Source organism: Pristiophorus japonicus, unplaced genomic scaffold (assembly GCF_044704955.1).
Source record: "Pristiophorus japonicus isolate sPriJap1 unplaced genomic scaffold, sPriJap1.hap1 HAP1_SCAFFOLD_52, whole genome shotgun sequence".
Taxonomy (NCBI): Eukaryota; Metazoa; Chordata; class Chondrichthyes; family Pristiophoridae; genus Pristiophorus; species Pristiophorus japonicus.
The window spans coordinates 4,901,670-4,908,635 of NW_027254426.1; the positions used below are offsets into that span (position 1 = coordinate 4,901,670).

A 6,966-nucleotide genomic window follows, 5' to 3' on the forward strand; every position below is an offset into this window, starting at 1 on the left:
TGAGTTCACAGGTGTTTCGATGAAGGACCCGATGTTCCAGTCCTCAATCCAATTGAGGGGGTGGAAGATGCCTTTGTGTGGATTTTTTTAACGTGGGGTGACCGTTGCACATCAGCCACCACACGGGCTTGACAGAGCGAGGTTTGGTCCAGTGGAAAGGGTTAACCAAGACGACAGGAGACCAGCTCTGCTGCATGGACCCAGTGCACACATATCGCAGTGTGGGCTGGGCCCGTGCTGCCCCTGGGCCCTCGGCTCTTCTGGGCCCCGTCCCCTCATCTGTCACACCTCCTCCACAATCTGGCACCGCTCTTCCACCATAAACATTCACCGCATCTCGCCACAAACACTTGCCGCTCATCCGCCCCGACCTTCCCACTCCTCTCTACCTGGGCCCTGCCGATGTTCTTGCTCACGCTCCAAAATGACGACCAGGGTTAACATAAAACTGTTAACATATATGGAATAAAACTTGAAGCACCTCCCGGAATTCCTTCTAATATGGGATTATGGTTTGTTGATCCAGATTCCAGAATCCATGGAGAGATGTTACCCGTGGTATAAGGTGGTGTGGCTGGATTCCGATGGACTGCATGGATAGCGTACCAACTTCGCTTGTTGTTTTAGTATCATCGCGCTGGTCCCTCGGAGAACAGTGTGAAGTGGTGGGAGGATCAATGTGGCCAGGATTCGTGTCCTGGTCATTATTTACTCCTCAATCAACATCACAGAGACAGATGATCTGGTCATCATCACGCTGCTGCCTATAGGAGCCTGCCGTGTGCAAATTGGCGGCTGTGTCTCCCACACTACAAGAGTGACCGCACTTCAAAAAGTACTTCATTGGCTGCAAAGCACCTTGAGACGTCCATTGATATCTTCCTGTAGTCCGCCACTTTCTTCTTCATTATCAACCACTCAGCCTATTTTAGTGTCATCTGCAAACTTCTTACTCATACCCTCAACATTTCAGTCCAAGTCATTGATGTATACCACAAAAAGCAAGGGACCCAGCACTGAGCCCTGCGGAACCCCACTTGATCACAAAATCACCCATCAACCATTACGCTTTGATTCCTGCCTCTGAACAAATTTTGGACCCAACTTGCCACTTTGCCCTTGAATCCCATGGGCTTTTACATTCGTAAGCAGTCTGCCAAGTGCGACATTATCAAAAGCTTTGCTAAAGTGCATATGCATTACATCATACCACTGCCCTCATCAACCCTCCTGGTTACCTCCTCGGAAAATGCAATCAACTTAGTCAGACCTTCCCTTGATAAATTCATGTTGACTATCCTTGATTAATCCATGTCTTTCCAAATGAAGATTTATCCTGTCCCTCAGGATTTTTACAAATAATTGTAAAAGGTTCGGCTGGCCAGCCTGTATTTACTCAATCCCTTTCTCCCTTTTTAAACAAAGGTACAACGTTAGCAGTGCTCCAATCCTCTGGCCCCGCACCTGCAGCCAGTGAGGATTGGACAATGGTGGTCAGAGCCTCTGCTATTTCCTATTTTGCTGCTCTTATCAGCCTGGGATACATTTCATTCTGGCCTGGGGATTTATCCACTTTCAAAGCTGCTAGACCAACAATACTTCCTCTCTCACCATGTTTATTTCATCTAATATTTCACATTTCTCCGCCCTCATTGCAAAGTCCACATCGCCCCTCACTTTTGTGAAAACAGATGCAAAGTATTCACAAAGAATCCTACCCAAGTCTTCCGCCTCCGCGTACAGATTCCCTTTATGGACTCTAATAGGCCCCACTCTTTATCTTGTTATCATCGTGCTCTTAATGTATTTATAAAACATCTTTGGATTTTCCCAGATTTAATTGCCAACATTCTCTCATGCTCTCTCTTTGCTTTCCTGATATATTTTTTAATTGCACCTCTGCACCTCGAGAGTTTCTGCAGTGTTGAGTTATTGGTATCTGTCATAAGCTTCCCTTTTTTTCGTTAACTTTCCCTGTATGTCCCCTGACATCCCAGGAGCTCTAGATTTGTTAGTCCCACCTTTGTTTTAAGGGAACATACTTGCTCTGTACCCTCAGGATCTCCTCCTTGAATGCCTCCCACTGTTCTGAAACTGATTTACCAGCAAGTACCCGTTCTCAGTCCACTTTGGAGAAAATCAATCTCAGCTCAGCAACATTGGCTTTACCCCAATTGAGAACTTTTATTCCTGGTCCCCTTTGTCCTTTTCCATAACTACCCTAAACCTTACTGAGTATGATCACTCGCACCAAAATGCTCTCCCATTGATACCCCTTATACCTGCCCCTCTTCGATCACAAGAACCAGTCCAGAACCGCCCCTCCCTTGATGGGCTTGTTACATACTGGATAAAGAAGTTCTCCTGAATGCATTTTAGGAATTCTCCACCATCTGTACCATTCACACTATCATTTTCCCAGTTAATATTCGGGGAGTTAAAATCCTCCACTTTTACAGCTCTATAGGTTTTGCACTTCTCAACATTCTGCCCATATATTTGTTCGTCTATTTCCCTCTAACTGCCTGGGAGTCTAGTGCACTCCCAGTAGTGTGATCGCCCCTTTTTTGTTCTTTAATTCAACCCACATGGCCTCGTTTGATGACCCCTCGAACACATCTTTCCTTTTCTCAGCTGCAGGATGCGTCAATAATCTCTCACAACTCAATTGAAAGCAGCTGGAATGTACAGCTTTGACAGGGGCTTTCTGCACCGTCAGGGCTGGAAACTGTAGAGTTTGAATGTGTACCGAACTGTACAGAGTATTCAACAAATATAGCAGGGCTGGGAGACATTGTGCTTTGTTAATACTGAACCAGAAATGCACATTATTCAATGCTTCTCATATTTAATTGAGCACGTTATCAGCTGGTTTTAAACGGGAACCTTTTGCGTGTTAAACGAATGTGATGACCACTATACTACGGAACCCATGCTTTCAAAGCAGACTGCAACCTGAATGCAGCATCTTAGACCGCTCGGCCATCCTGACTGCTCAATATTATGTGTGGCCACCTGCAGTTTGATTTTGAACTTTTGTGTCCTGTCACATGAAGTAAATGAGGACAGCAGGCGTATCTCTGCCTGACACCGGGGAAACAGTGAGTCAGACCTTGGAGCAAGGGTCTGGTTATTGCCAAACAGCAAAGAAAATATTAATTTTGAAAGAACAGTGACCCCGACGTGATTGGGCGAACACATTATTCTGCTGCGAATTTTGAAATTACATAGAACTTTTGCAAAGAAGGACTTGCATTTCTGCAACACCTTTCAGGAACTCATGATGCCCCAAAGCGCTTTACAGTTGTTGAGTTATGTTTGAAGTGTTGTTGTGTGGGGAAAGATGTGCCCAAATCACCCCACACGAACCTCAACTCTTTGCGAAGGAGTTTGGTGCAAATAATCAGGTGCCTTAGGGACTTGGACTTTCTTTGAATGAGTTCTGCTTGTACCTGTATTCAAGCTTGAAACAGCAACTGGGCTTCCATCTCACGGGAGCAGCGTGTGGCAGTTAGCGAGTAGGTGACGAGGTTTGGGGTTGATGTACGTCACTTTCAATCTTTGAAATTTCACCAAGCAAAGAAATGATGAATCCAACTGTCCCTGTAATCCTTTTGTTCAGGTTTAATCACAGGAATATCTGCAGTCAGGAGCTGAAATGTAATTAAAACCAACGACTGGCTTCGGGACAATCAGTATACTTTGTCACAGACAAGGCACCGGAAGGCTGGAAGGTAGATCACACCGGTTGCGGGAGAGCTGTTTGGCGGTGACATGGAAGTGTCTGCAGTGTGTGGGACCAGACTGCTTCCACGCATCCACAATGAGTGTCCCACCCTTTATTTGGGAAAAGTACAACTGAGAGTGGACAAGTTCCATCCCGGTAGGAGCAATCTGAAGCTTTAACTGACTGACACCCTGGTTTGGGATGTCTTACAATTTACATTTAAGTTAGTCTCTGTGGCGCAATGGGTTCGCACTTTCGGCTGTTAACTGAAAAGTTGGTGGTTCGAGCCCACCCAGGGACGATGCCTTTAACTGTTTTTTTCCCGAGGATTCGGTGCCGCACAATTCCAGGTTGTCATTGTGCGTTTTGGTTGCACGAATATATTCCGCAAACATTGCCAGCTGTGCTGTTATCCAGTGAGTTCCCACTCCCATACTTTTATGAACATTTAGTTCATGGAAAACGATAAAAAAATTTGACATGGACCATGGTCCTCCATCCAGTCCACGAGAAATAAATTACGTTATTTTGTTTAAAGTAACTGGTGGAAATTGTCTGACCGATCGTTATGGCTTTGCTCAGATTCTGAGAGTCAACAGTTTGCGAAGAATTATCTCATGGCCAATGCCAAGCACGAAAATGTCTCTCAGCATTTGTTCTAGGACTCCCTCAAATTTGCAATGTCCTGCGAGGCGCCTTAATTCGGCGACATAGCGCGCCACTTCCTGGCCCTCCGACCGTTGGCACGTGTAGAACCGATACCTCGCCATCAGAACGCTTTCTTTAGGATTTAGATGCTCGCAGACCAGCGTACACATTCTTCATAGGATTTAGTTGTTGGTGTCACCAGAGCTAGAAGATTCTTCATGAGGCCATCGGTTGCTGCCCCACAGATGGTAAGGCGGATCGCCCTTCATTTGGCAAAGTTCTCATCCCTATCCAGCTCATTGGCCACGAAGTATTGGTCGAGTATCTCCACAAAGGCTTCGCAATCGTCCACTTCTCCAGGATACCAACTGTTCCTTGCATTTTTGCGTGGTTGTTCATTGTCTCGTCGCCAATTGATACGCTCATAATAAAGGATGAAACTTAGTATTGTGAACACTGAGTAAGTGTGACCTTAGCTCCTTTAATAAGACTCCAGAGTACAGGTACCTCATGGGTGGCCTGCTTACATACTGTGCTCCCAAGGGATACTGGGATCCCTTGGGACTCCGACAGTTAGGCCCTCTGATGGTGGTGTGTACAGGTTGTCATGGGTTAAAAACATAACACAAGATGTGTACAGAAATCAACCATCAAAAGCCCTGTCATTAGCCACAGGGGCTTCCTGCAATTTTCTGATCGCAAAGCGCTTTCAGTCCTTGTCCTTAAAATTGCAGACGCAGAAATTGGGGAGTTTAATGACTTTAAAAGGAGGACATTGTTGTTTGGTGCCGTTCTCGTCAGAGAAATGTTTGTGAAAGGAACTTTTTGCAGAGAGAGGGATTGAGCATTTCAGCTTGTTCCTGAACACTTCTCTCTGGGCACTGAGCTCAGCAGCAATTTCTGTCGTGTGGAGGCGATCACATTTCCCTCACACGTGAAAAGTTCCCGGTTCAAGCCTGCGCAGAAACATTATTTCTCAAGCAAAAACTTGTCTGCAATAAAATTAAATAAAAGCTGTTTTGGATACATTGTTGCATGAGCAATGCACATTTAAACCAGTCTCCTCAAATACAGATTGTGTAAAATCAGATCGGGGAAAAAACTTCATCAAGGATTAAAGTTTCATGAATTATTAAAGTTCACTTATTGAAGTTTTGACTGTCCCTGTCAGCATTTCTTTCATTCTGTGAAACAACACTATCGGTTTATACCAGCAGATCTAAGCTGCATTTGAAACCCGCAAACAACTCATTAATTATTCGCTTTTCCCCAGTTCCAGAGCTCAGAGGGTTATTGTCCATCCCTGGGATGCAAGCTACCTCAGACCCGGGCCAAAGCTCCCCGTGCACCGAGCACAGGCTCAGGAAAACCCCGGGGGAGAGGTTATCCCGGTCACTGGGCCTTCCAGCAGCCCTGAACAAGCGCCCGGTCTGAAACTTTCCAGAGTAATAACTTGTAACTGGAGCATCTAACAGTAAGGACGGCCGAGCGGTCTGAGGCACGGCTTTCAATATTTGATTAAATTATCAACTCTCCCTCAGTTCGCATTTTTATCATTGTGCAAAAGAAGATCACGGGTTCATTAATGATATTTACCCGCGAAAGCAACATAAAAGTTTAATGAAAAGTAAACGCCCAACGTGGGGCTCGAACCCACGACCCTGAGATTAAGAGTCTCATGCTCTACCGACTGAGCGAGCCGGGCTTCTCAACAGCTCTCCTGTCAATCCCCTTCAGAATATTGCCTGTTTCAATGAGATCACCTCTCATTCTTCGAAACTCCAGCAAGTATCGGCATATTCTACACAATCTCTCACCATAGGACAGTCCTCTCATCCCAGGAATCGATCTGGTGAACCTCCGTTGTACCACCTCTCAGGCAAGTGTATCCTTCCTCAGAAAAGGAGACCAAAACTGTGCGCAGTACTCCAGGTGTGGTCTCACCAGGGCCCTGCACAATTGGAGCAAGACTTCCTTGCTCTTGGACTATGGGCCGAATATCCTGTTTTTCTGCTGATTCTACGGTTGTATAAAAAGTTATAAAAATTCAACAGTCACTCAGCAAACATATTTGTATTTCCTTCAGTGTGCAACACATGTGGGTGGATTAATGATGATAACAATTATTCAGGATCTCACAGACTTGAAATATATTTGTCAGCTTGCTTTGTAAAAATGCTTTCCCTGACCAGGAATCGAACCCAGACCACAGCAGTGAGAACACCAAATCCTAACCACTAGACAACCAGGGAACACTGCTTGCAGCCTCTGCGATAGCTTTAAATATAGTCAGCTTGCAATCACAGCTGAGAATTGTGCGGTGACACGGGGTGTTACAGGATTTGCTGGGAGCAGCGTGGAGGCCCCGACCTGCGTGAGAACACCAGCGGCAGGTCTGGGCCATAAAAGGAGCGGTGAGCGGCGGCCTGGGAGCAGCGTGGTGGTGTACCACGGCAAGGTACAGCGCGAGCTGGTGCAGGAGGGTGACGGCAGCGAAGTGTGATGTCATCAAAGTCCAGATCGGTGATTGGAGCGTGGGCAGGTACAGCAGGAGCAGCGAGAGACTGTGGAGGGATGTGATCGGGGCCCAG

The 6,966-nt window shown here is 46.1% G+C and overlaps 1 non-coding gene across 1 annotated transcript; it reads right to left on the bottom strand.

Annotated features, from left to right (window-relative positions):
• Positions 1–6,007: 6,007 nt before the first annotated feature.
• trnak-cuu (transfer RNA lysine (anticodon CUU)) lies at positions 6,008–6,080 on the bottom strand. The gene has a single exon. It is a non-coding gene; the product is annotated as a tRNA-Lys (tRNA).
• Positions 6,081–6,966: the final 886 nt, after the last annotated feature.